The sequence below is a fragment of the Crocuta crocuta genome, unplaced genomic scaffold (assembly GCF_008692635.1).
Source record: "Crocuta crocuta isolate KB4526 unplaced genomic scaffold, BGI_CrCroc_1.0 scaffold317, whole genome shotgun sequence".
In the NCBI taxonomy this organism is placed as follows: domain Eukaryota; kingdom Metazoa; phylum Chordata; class Mammalia; order Carnivora; family Hyaenidae; genus Crocuta; species Crocuta crocuta.
Window position 1 is genome coordinate 2,032,250 of NW_027530984.1, and position 13,079 is coordinate 2,045,328.

The window sequence follows — 13,079 nt, forward strand, 5'->3', positions numbered from 1 at the left end:
AACTTTTCACAATTATGTTGAAAGAAATAGACCAGACATTAAAGACTACATGTAGCCAATGATTGAAATCATGGCAGTGGTTGCCCTGGAGAGTGAGTACCCAGGGAATTTTCTGTAGGAGATGGAAATATTCTATATGTTGTTGACTGATGTTACACGAGAGTATGCATTTGTAAAAACTCAATGAATTTTATACTTACTACTGTACATTTCATTGTATATAAAATAGTTTTCCATAAGTAAAAAAAAACATTAAAAAGGACCCACAAAAACATGAAAAGAAAAAAACTTTCCCATAAGAATGCAGCAATAATATTCAAAATAAGTTATATATATTTATATAGAAATTTAAAATGCCAGACAAATACTTTCTAGTTATGTTTTACAAATTTAGGTGTTACTAGAAATGATCAGTTTTATTGTATTTCTGATATATCCATTCTAGAGAAGAAGCCTTACAGATTAGCCCAAGTATGTCAATAACTATTTTCAACTATCTTCTGGCACTTGTTTAATCTTCAGGCAAAATTCCTAATGGTACTTCTGAGAACAGCATTCTACCCAGCTTTCACAGAGCAGGTCTTATACAGTGAACCATTCTCTATAAAAACATCCTAAATACAAAGTTAGTTTTAAATTTTAAGTCTAAACCTTAAAACTGTTAGATTTGTATATAACAAATATTAACGTAGCTGTATTTAAAAAATTACAAACAGGATCTTGGTTTTTGAAATGTTTTTTAATGTTTTATCTATTTATGAGAGGGAGAGGGAGAGAGACAGAGAGAGAGATAGAGGGAGACAGCGTGAGCAGGGGAGGGTCAGAGAGAGAGGGAGACACAGAATCCAAAGCAGGCTCCAGGCTCTGAGCTAGCTGTCAGCACAGAGCCCGACATGGGGCTCGAACCCACGAACCATGAGATCATGACCTGAGCTGAAGTTGGACGCTCAACCGACTGAGCCACCCAGGTGCCCCAGGATCTTTGTTTTTAAAAAGTTCTATCTAAAGTAGGCTAATTTAGGCGTGCCTGGATGGCTCAGTTGGTTAAACATCGGATTTCAGCTCAGATCATGATCTCACAGCTCATGGGTTTGAGCCCCACATCAGACTCTGTGCTGACAGCTGAGTCTGGAGACTGCTGTAGATTCTGTGTCTCCCTCTCTCCTTCTCCCCTGCTCACTCTGTGTGTGTGTGTGTGTGTGTGTGTGTGTGTGTGTGTCTCAAAAATAAACATTAAAGGAATTTTAAGCAGGGTAATTAATTAGTAACAAACCAGAAAATTAGGCTACTGATTTTTAATATATCTTTTAATTGTACAGATTTCATTACTGTGATCCATATGGAATAATACTTATTATCTTTCCAACATTGCAAATTGCTTTTAAGTAATAATTTTTCATAATAAGGTATCCAGAAGCAGAACTAATGGGAGATTTATTTGAGGTTGCAGTGAATAGTGGGTGATGAAAATTCAAATTACAATGATACTAATATACTAAAAAGCATATTTCTTTACTTGAATTTTGAAAGTGTTTAATTATCTAGTGGCTTCTATTTATGTGTGCCTTATTTTATAAAATAGCTTCCTGACCAAAGTTATTTTTTTATATGCCATGAAACCTGTAACTGAAACTCATTAATTTGTGGTTAACAATAATTTGGACAACCTTCTCTTTGCTCAAAGCACTTTCTTTATATTCATACTGCATTATTTTAAAATTGAGCCTAAATGCAGTATTATTAATAAAAATTTGCCATCATTAAAAGTCATTTATTTTACTTTTCAGAGTTTTTACACCATTCCTAAGTGTTTTTCCCTGACGCTTATAATCTCACAGAAACAACAGTCACATTCCTGAAGCTTTCCAGGAACACAGTTACTAGAGATAAAGAAAGAACGTTTTTGCATGTACACACACACACACACACACACACACACACACACACACCCTTAATTTACTTAAAAAGGAAAGTAAAGGAGAATAAGAAAAAAAATGGAGTGCAAGGGAAAGGAGGTTGATATGTAAAGGCTGTTATGAAAAGTACCAGCTACAGCTGCATAGGACGGGAATGGAAAAGAGAGTAATAAGATATGCCCCAGTTCTTAAATAAGTTAATAAAAATGCTGCTTGAAGAACAGCTGTCTTTAGCTGGAACAGGAATGAAGAAAAGGGTGGATGCCTGGAGTATACTTAATGAAAGGTATTAGAGCATCAATGGGGTCAAGGAAAATTAAGCAGAGTAACTCAAATTCATTTTTTACCAATGGAGTTACATTGAACAGACCTTTTAAAATTATAATTTAGAATCTGATACCTAAGACAATTTCATAATAGCCACATGACACCTTTGGAACTTATCCAGGATAAAAAATGCGGTATGTGACTAGGAACTCAGAATGGCTTCAGTATTTTACGCAGTATTTTTAGTATTACAGTATTTTGATACTATAGATAAGCACATATTTGATGATAGAAATTTAGTTTTTCTAAACTTTAAATCCATATTTGGACAAAAGTATGTATACAGTTACATCATAAATATATCTGCACAAATTAATAAGAAAATTCATATGATGGGCCTAATTTTCCCTAATTCATAAAAATTCTATTTAGATACTGTAAAATAATGGAAGAAAACTATTCTAATTCCAGTAAGTGCAAATGATTCGTTGAATTCCTAAGGTAAGGGAGGCATTATCATATAGTAGGAGCAATTCTGGATTAGTGGGAGTTCTGCTAATAATTCGTCCTGGGTCACTTAGGAGACACTTAACCTGTGTGCTTCATTTCCCATGTCTGTCAAATGAGATGACTGAATGAGGTTATCTCTGAGAGCCAATGAAAATAATAAGTTATATAATTCTAAATTTTAAAAGCACAAGAAATAAATGTGTTTATTATAGTCTTCCCAGTAGTCCCTAGCATTCTACTTCATATGTATTAAATAACTTAATCTTGAGTAGATGAATAAAAAGGGAACCACACATGATATTAAGCATCATATTCAGAATTTTTGCCGTGAGCATCTTTTTTTGCAAGCATCTTTGCTGAATAACTAACAGGCTGTAAGGCACTTCTGCCATAGAAGATAAAATCATGAAAAATAAAAGAGGGAGATTCATTCAAAAGGACGTAATGAAACATTAAAAATGAATGACAAAATTTGAAACACTATTGCAAATACTAAATATTTGAATACCTTCAAAATGCATAGTGTAGATTCATGGCAATACTGCACAAATAACTGATTTTATTTTTTGGATTGTACCTAAACACTTGTCATCAAGATTTTTCATTCATAGTGTTATACAGTTTTTTGCTTATTGATTCATCTTTTTTTTCAGCATCTCATTTTTTTTTTTTTTTTGCTACAATTTCCTCCTTCATTAAAGGATGTCTTAGTTTCTAAACACTGGAACGCATATTTGTGAGCTTTGTACTGCATTGTGAAAGCCCTCCACACTGTTGTTTGTTCTTGGCATTTTGTCACATGTCCATTGATGTTCCAAAGTTCTATGGGAAATGTGGATTCAAAACTCTGTGCCATCGTTATATGTGTGCTGGCTAAGATTTATATAATATAAGAATGGGAGAAGTACATCAGCAGAAAAATGAAACCAGTCAACCAGCTGATGAAACCAACTGTCAAACCAAACTGTCAACTGGTTATTTTTATCTTTTTCAGAAAAATTCTCTGGCGCCTGGGTGGCTCAGTCGGTTAAATGTCCGACTTCAGCTCAGGTCGTGATCTCACGGTTCGTGGGTTCGAGCTCCGTGTCAGGCTCTGTGCTGACAGCTAGCTCAGAGCCTGGAGCCTGTTTTGGATTCTGTAGCTCCCTCTCTCTCTGACCCTCCCCTTCTCACCCTGTCTATCTGTCTCTCTCTCTCAGAAATAAATAAATAATAATAATAAACATTAAAAAAAGAAAGAAAAATTCCTTACAGGGTATAAAATTGTGGTGAAAATGTTCACAGCAAAGATACCCCATGTATGAACTTCTGCTTTGAAGAAGTTGGGATAGATGTATTATCCCTACTCTTTCTACTAATGCAATTAAACCCACAGACATTAAATATAATGCAAACATAAGAAGACTCTGAAAGATGGAGAGAAGGCAGAGCAACTAGGGAAATCAGGACTCAAGAAACAATACAGTGGTGAGTTCTCTGGATTTTCTTTTTGCCTCATATATCTCAGAACCCAGCAATCTGAAATGTCAAGAGCTCAGGCCAAAAAAGCCCTAGTAAAAGCATGCTCTCTGTAGTCAAAACACAGTGTAGCCTTGGGGCGCCTTGGTGGCTCAGTCGGCTAAGTGTCTGATTTCGGCTCAGGTCATGATCTCACGGTTTGTGGATTTGAACCCCACGTCGGGCTCTGTGCTGACAGCCTGGAGCCTGCTTCGAGTTCTGTGTCTCCCTTTCTCTTTGCCCCTCCCCTGCTAACTCTCTCTCTCTCAAAAATGAATAAACATTTAAAAAGAGTGTAACCCAGTAAGACAAAAACTTATAGAGAAGAACAGCTCTACCCAAAAACCATAGAAGAAAACTGTGGTCCCATTCCCTCCCATGACAGGAAAGGTCAAATGGGTAACCTAGTCTTCTGTCCTCATTAGGCAGTAATGAGGCACCCCAACCATCTTTGATAGGGTGACATCAGAGAAAGCCAAATAAGGACCTAGACCTTCTACCTTTTCCAGAAGTAACAAGAGTCCTTCACCATGTCAATGGATAACCATGTAGAGAGCAGTAATGAGGGACTCCTACCCTCCCCAACTAAGGCCGAGAGGTCTCCTCAATGGAGGAGTCAGCAGAGGGTTAAGGGGGAACTTGGAATCCTACCCCCATTTGCCAGTGACGGAGAGGTGCCCTTCCTTTCCCCACCAGAGTGGATCAAAGAAAATCATTACAAATTTAATGTCCTTAAGAGTTATAAGGCTATTCACATTATTTATTCCACATTAAGTGAGTTGTGGTAGTTATGCCTTTTGAAGAATGAATTTGTTTCATCTAAGGTATAAAATTTTTGTGTATAAAGCTGTTGGTATCATTTCCTTATTATCCTTTAGATGTTGGCAGTATCTGAAGTGGTTTCTTTCCTAAATATTCATAATTTGTGTCTTCATTTGTCAGGGTTGTCAATTTTAACTTCTCAAAGAACAGGCTCTTTATTTCCCTGATTTTTCCTGCTTTTTTTACTATTTTTTATTTCCCTGTTTTCTGCTCTTATTTTTATTATTCTCTTTCTTCTTTCAGCATGCTTTTTCTTTTCCTAGGCTGTAGTGGAGGGGAGGGTGACCTTAGATGATTGATCTGAGATGTTTCTTCTTTTCCAATGTATGCATTTAATGCTATACGTTTCCCTTTCTTCACTGCTTTAACTGTGTCCCACACATTTTGACATATTGTATTTTCATTTTATATCAATGTAATATATTTTAGTTTATAATATTTTTTATTTCTTTATTTCTCTTGAGATTTCCTTTTTGAAAAATGGATTATTTAGAAGTACCACTTTCTGCAACTGGTTTGATATTACATTTCAGCTCTACTTTTGCATCCTGAAAGCACTTAAACATAATTTTAAATCTCCCCAAAAAGAGATCTTCAGGCCCCGAGAATTTCACTGGAGAACTCTACCAAATGTTTAAGGAAGAATTAGTACCAATTCTATACAACCTCTTTCAGAAATTAGAAGAGATTCATATGATGAAACTAGTGTTACTCTGATACTGCAACTACACAAGTGAGACCCCCCAAAACTATAAACCAATATCTCTTATGAATACAGATGCAAAAAGCCTTAACAAAATATTAACACCTAGAAATCAGTAATATATAAAAAGTAATACACCATGATCAAGTGAGGTTGATTCCAAAGACCAAAGGCGTGTTCAATATTAGAAAATCAGTCAATATAATCCATCATATTAATATGCTAAAGAGGAAAATCATATAAACATATCAATCAAAAAGACAAAATTATAGGAAATGGTTGTTAGAGGCTTAGGATGGGGGGAGGAGCAAGATGGGTGGGCAAGACTTGGGCGAGGCTGAACAAAGGTAATAAAAGGGATTATTCTCATGAAAATGTTCTCTCTATTTTGATTACATTTACATAAATATGGTGGTTGTGATAATATATTATAGTTTTATAAGACTATTAAACCCCCCATTGGGAGAAACTGCATACACGGAACACAGGATTTCTCTGAATTGCTTTCTATAACTGCATGTGAATCTACAATGATCTCAAAATAAAAAAGTTTAATTAAAAAAATATACTCCAGAAGACACACCTTTCTTAGATATTTTACCATATAATTGTCTAGAACTAATTTTGTAATTGTAAGTTTCTACTTATGTTTCCTGACGTGTGCATATTGAATGTTTACTGTGTGCTTATCACTCTTCTAGAACTATATATTGATTGATTAGTTGATTCATTCAATCTTTCATAATATATTTATTGTGTTTCTCTGTACTTCAGACACATTTCTGGGCATTTCTTTGAAAAACCCCTGTCTTCATGGAACATGCATTGTAATGAGGACAGATCTGTAGACAATACTATATACAACACAGAAATGTAAAGCAGATAAAGAGGATGGAAAAATCTAGCAGAGAAGAGGTTCAATGATAAATAAGTCATATATTCTTTAAGAGGTGGGATTTGATGATAAATTTCAAAAGATAAAGGAGGATATAATACATAACTAAGGGAAGAGAATGGTGGGTTAAAAAGGACCCTATGGGCCATTAAGACGACTATGGATCTTATTTGTGACTCGGAAGGCTCAGTAACTATGTGATGAACAAATTCTTCTTCTAAAAATTACTGCAGTCTTTTAGGACAATGGTCAAAAACAATCAGCTATTTTTAGAGTTACTTATGTTGCTTCCTATTTTAAAGTTAGCAGAGCTCTCATTTTTCCATGATATATTCAAGCCTCTGCTACAAATATGCAAAACCAAAAACAAAGTAAGGCTCACTAAGTTATTTATTCAACCTTCCCTCCTACGCTCTTTCCAATACAATGCTCCTCCCTCTATCAGGCTTTCACCTCGGCCTGACCCCTTATATTCCATTCCTTTATTCCACTGTGTATTTTCTCTTGGTGCAGTTTGGAAATCGTATTTACTTTCCTCTCTCTATTAACCTCACTATTTCCATGAATAGTGATTGTGCCATAGGCTGGTTAACCATGAGTGTCCATAATCTTCAATTCTCCCTACTATTCATTTAGCTCAACTAAAACGAAGACTGTTCTTTGACATGTACTATGACATTTTCTCACAACACATGGAAGAAAACAAAAAAAGAATATTTCAAAAATTTGGCTATATTATTGATCTATATCAGACAATCTATGTAAACACTGGTGTAATTGTCTATGAAATTCAAGGTTCAAGACCATATCATAATTTCCCATTAGGTTACTGAGTCTAAGCTTCTCCTATATAGAAATTCTGAAGCTACCAATAAGCAACATCTAATTCATATTCCACTTCTTCAACATAGCTTTCAATACAATCTATTTCTCTTGAATTCCCATTTGATTCAATCTTCAATCCACAAAATTGACTAACATTAATATAGTTTTGTATTTAACTGCTTTATATGTATTGGGTATGTCTTTACAATAATGGTAGAGTTATTTAGATGCACACAGCAGAGATCACTGGTGCTATCTGGGATTCAAACTTGGTTCTTGAACCCCAAACACAAAGCCTGCACATGGTAAGCATTAAGTAAGTATGCATTGGTCAAAATTCCACACTACAAGTGTAAAAGATACTTCTCACCTGACGTTCACTTTTAAAAAAGTATTATATTTAATACTTAAGTCTATGTGAGAGATATTTTGTAAAACACTTGAATTTCAATTAGAGTAGCAATGCTAATAGCTATTTCTTTCTGATGTGTGACAGGCAACTATAATAGCTTTTACGCTTTCAGCAATTACTGGCTGGTAAGTAGAATGTGTCAGTTCACTTGCTTAAGAACAAACAGGATCATGCAATTTTCCTACATGCTTGACTTCTCATCTCAACTGAGGAGACAGATAAGGAGAGCAGTGTCAGTGGGATGCAGACAAAGGAAAAAGCGAACTTTTGAATTAGTGCATTAATTTACAACCCCAAGGAATACTTTTACCACCCACATTCAGCCTACTAAATGGTATTTGAGAATGGTGTGAATTCCAAAAAATGACATAAACATTTTATTTTTTCAAAAAGCTGGTAAATGGAGATCAAATTTAGTCATAATCACAGTTAGCCCGGTCTCCGCACTGCCAGAGAGGTCCACAAAATAGGGATTCAAATAAAATGCATAACAGATACATTTCCTAAATAATTCTTAGGGGAATAGTGGTCAGGGCTTTGTAGAAGAGAAATGAGAATTAACATATATAGATATAAAAAAGTATTATATTTAATACTTAGGTCTTAAGTACTTAAGTAAATACTTAAGATATAAAAAGTATTATATGCAGATTATAATATAAGATATTAAGTCTTAAGTACTTAAGTAAATACTTAAGATATAAAAAAGTTTTATATTTAATACCTAACATANAACATATAGATAGTTTACCATATTGTTTTTCAAATAACCAAGAGTAGAAGAAAAAAACAGGGAAATCAAACATATTCAATAATATTGCACCATTAATATATTTGCTAGCTCAGTGGACTTGCAGTGATCCCTACACGTACCTGATACCTCTTATTGGACAAAAACTAATAAAGAAATCACTGCCAAAATTGGCACTCCTAAAAATCACAAATGTGTATTTTACTTTCCCTCAATTAGTTTTGGGCATCCAAGTTTTCTCTTTTGATTCTAAATTACTGAACTTGAAGAGCTTTGTATAAACACAAACTGTAAAATTGTCTTCCAGAAAAAAAGTTTTAAAAACTCAATATTAAATCACCACATTTATTAAGATTTGAAAATAATATGGGTAAGTGCATGCATTTTGAGCTAATATGAGATTCTAAGAGTTCAGTCCTGTGTGCACATGAACTTGCTAAAATATCTTTATTGGTACATGTGATATATTTTGACATAAAATGCTGTTTAAAGTACCAAGTTTGGGGCCTTCATCTATATTTGCCCTATTCCTAACATGTTTGACTGTGACAATGGAAGCGGCTTAGAGACCAAACACTAATTTTCTCATAAATTCAGTCATTACGATGCATGTTTAACTGTGCCCAAATATGACCAAGTTTACACTGAGAAAAATACCCAATAGTCCCTGGAAGGAATGTTAAGGTCAGACACCAGGCAGTAAGAGAGTGAGCCAAATTTGATTTTACTTTACGTCAAAAATAAGTACAGAGTCAGTGACTCAGAGCTGACTATACACCGTGACTAATCTTAGACCACTATAAATTAGAAGTCTGCAACAGCTATAAAACTGTTTCCATTCTGAACAATGAATCTCCAGTTCTCACTAATGTCTCATCAACAAACAATTCATGTGAACCCAGATAAAAGCATTTACCTAACAAATATTGTAATCAGAAATATAATTACATCCTAGACCTGAAACTTAATTTTAAAGGCAAAAAAGTATTTAATTTTGAAGTACCAATTAATACTTATGTCTCATATGACTGATTCTCCTTAATTAAAAATACTTCTACACTCGCCTGGGAGAAAATATCTATAGTTCTGCCTGATAGAAATGTGAAAATAATATTTTGCAATGGAATAAAAACCCTTATGGAAAATTATAAATTTCAAAAGAAAACAATTCATTTCTTTCTTCTACAAACATGTGAGTGCCTGTAATTCCCAGGGTATCTGCTAGGAACTGTAAGTAAAACAAAGACAAATAAGACATAGACCCTGCAAGCAAAAAATTCACAAAGGAATAGAGCGTGTCTCCAATTTCTGCCTGTTTTATGCACATATCTTGTTTACATACAGATTTGTTGTGAGTCTTACTTTCCAAATTCTGATTTCATAGGTTTGGAGTAGGGCCTCAGGGATATAAATTCTGATGGAGGGATTTAGAAGTCTAACGTTTGAGAAACATTTCAGTACTAAGGGAGTGCATAGCACAATATGTATGTCTAACATTGGCCTAATTCATTGATTTAGATTCCCTTCAACTTTCACCCCTGTGGTCTTCTAACCCTGAGGTAAGATCCAATCCAAATCCTTAATTAAATGTTTTCTTTCACAAAGACCTGTGCCTTAAGTTCACGTGGCTCTATATCAAACGCATATCATTACTTTGCTTATGTGTCTCAGTTCTACTAACTGAACTTCTGCTTTGTTCCTATGATACAGCAGTCATCCCGAGTGTCCAGGGACTCAATTAATGAGTCTTCTGTCTTGTCTTCAGAGTCTTTTCAACTTCTCATTTATCTCAAGATTATCGTCCTTTTTTTCCATACAGTTCTCTAAGACTCTGCTCCTGTCTAATAATCAAGACTGTTTTACCTGATGCTACACAACCTGATGCAGACCATCTGCCTGGATTTGAACATATTTTCTTCTGTCAGATTCTGCATAGCGATGGTCTGCCAGCCCACTTACTGGGGAAATACCTATCACTCCTTTTGGACGTCTTTGACACTGCCTGTCCTCGCTGCTGCATATCACCAGCCATCAGAGTTCATGTGTAACCTGTGTTAGTACTTCCCATAATTTACAGGGCATCAGATCACCAAGAGAGATGGCTGAGAGTAAGGTTTTTGGGCATTATGTTTTGAGCTATGATTCAGCAAGTCCGGGGTGAAGTCCAGGAATCTGTGGCTTTAAAGGTTGACATGTCATTGAAGAATTTAAAACACACACACACACACACACACACACACACACACACACACACACACTTAAATTGGGCTTTTAAGAATGGACACAATTATGTGTGACAGAGAAACGGAAAAGGACAATATAACTATAGGAAGTAAAGCAATTTGATGGTGAGAAAGTGTTGAGTATGTTTAAAAAAGAAAACCTAATCTATTATTATTGCATACCAAGTAGCAAGTACATACATAGTAAGTGTTCTTTTAATTGAACACATGAAACCCAATGTACCGAAAAAAATGAAGTTTGCTAGAGGCATAAGCTAGATGAGGAAATGTAGTGGAGGGGCATAAGAATGAAAACCTAGAGGCACCTGGGTGGCTCAGTAAGTTAGGCCTCTGACTTCGGTTCAGGTCATGAACTCGCAGTTCATGGGTTCAAGCCCCGCATTGGGCTCTGTGCTGACAGCTCAGAGCCTGGAGCCTTGCTTCAGATTCTGTCTCCCTTTCTCTGTGTTCCTTCCCTGCTCACACACTCTCTCTCTCAAAAATAGATAAACATTAAAAAAAAAAAATGAAAACCTAGACAGAAGCCAGATTCTAACTGGTGATAAATTCTGGGGTGCATTTTCTAGACAAGAATGAGTAAAACATTTGGAGGATTCTGAGCCATCTCCTATACCCTATCCTTTTTATTCTTTTCTCTATGTTTCAAATACCCAAATCTGCATGTCTCACTTTTACCCTCAGATAACGAACTTCAACTGCCAACACATAAATGCTCTAAACTGTGTATTAGAAACAATTCAATCAAAATAAGTGGGTAGGAAGAAAAGACGGATGGACAGGCTGGATGAGTGTGTAAGGCTGGTGGGTGGTAAGGCTACTTTAGGATATTATTACAGGAAGTGACAAGAGTCTGATGTAAAATGGGGCAGTCACATCGGAGAACCATGGAAGCAACTGACTTGATAAGATATAATCATATGTAGGAAAACTGGGAGAAAGAATCACATAAAAATATGAGGCTTGGTGTCCAAAGGATTACAAAGTACAGGTACAGAAAGGGAGAAGAGAAGAGTTCATGTAGCATAAATTCCATTGTGCAGATATTTGAGATTGATATACCAACCAGTTCCTCAGCTGAAATTTTCTAACAATTTGTATGTGTGTGTGTGTGTGTGTGTGTGTGTGTGAGAGAGAGAGAGAGAGAGAGAGAGAGAATGAAATTCAGGAAGAAGTAGATTGAATTGATGGAGTAACGTTCTACAGGAGATATGATACTGAAACAAAAAATAAGCAGCTAGATTCCTGAAAAGAAGGCAATAACATCCCTGAGAGAGGATATCTTGAGAGCATAAATAAAGATATGAGTAAGTTTGAAGGAGGACAAGTCAGTATCATTGATATTATTACTAAAAAATCAGATCAAATATAGATGATAGTGTGGGTAGATTATGTTCAGAATGAGAGCAGAATTCTCCTATGGAAAATTGATACAGTGTAAACCAAACAAGTTGATATAGAAGATTATGGGGCAGCTGGGAGAGATAGAAAAGGTGAAGTTATAGCTGGAAAAGGTAATCCATTTCTGTTTGTTATAGCCCTATTCATCATCCAACATCTGGTGGAAACAGTGGAATCCTCTCAGAGTGGGGAAACTCTAGAAGATGGGTCACAATGGCATGGTTTGAGGTACAAGGAGCAAAAGCTAGGTGTTGCTGAAAAGCACCTATTCCAGCTGAACAGGAAGAACAAAGTCTGAAGAAGTGTTGCATTGGAAGGACGGTAAGGAAAAGAGGCTGAATCAGGATGTGGGAACCAGGGAGAAGGTGGACCATGCCTTGAAATTCTGTGGTTTACCACCTCAAGGATAGAGAAGTGGAATAAAATTGGGTGATGCTGATTTCAAAAGGAGGAAGGAATTAAAAGATGTTTCCAAAATAATGTATCTGGATGTGCCAGAAGTAAACAATTATGCCATTACCCACAGTCCCTGTAAGGAGGACTTCCAGGAAAGTATCAGACTTACGTTGATATGAGCAGGTATAACACTGGAGAAGATAGAAGGAGAAAGGAAATTATAAGGTAGGTCAGACCACTGTTAGAAAGGGTCAGAGTTTTCTTCTTTGCAGACTAGAGCTTAGTGATTTGATATTTTCATTCAAATGCTATACAAGATACGGGCCGACGTATAGGAAAAGTGATAAAAGAGAGTTTGACACTGCAGCTATGGAATTCAGGGAAGCATCTAGAATTCCATAAAATCGACTGTATAAAAAAGAGATAAATAGCAAAACATTTACA

The 13,079-nt window shown here is 35.6% G+C and overlaps 1 protein-coding gene across 1 annotated transcript in view; it reads right to left on the bottom strand.

Moving 5' to 3' along the window:
- The window catches only part of PTPRQ (protein tyrosine phosphatase receptor type Q), a 188,623-nt gene that overhangs the window by 98,006 nt on the left and 77,538 nt on the right, over positions 1 to 13,079 (bottom strand). The gene's annotated exons all lie outside the window — the stretch shown is intronic.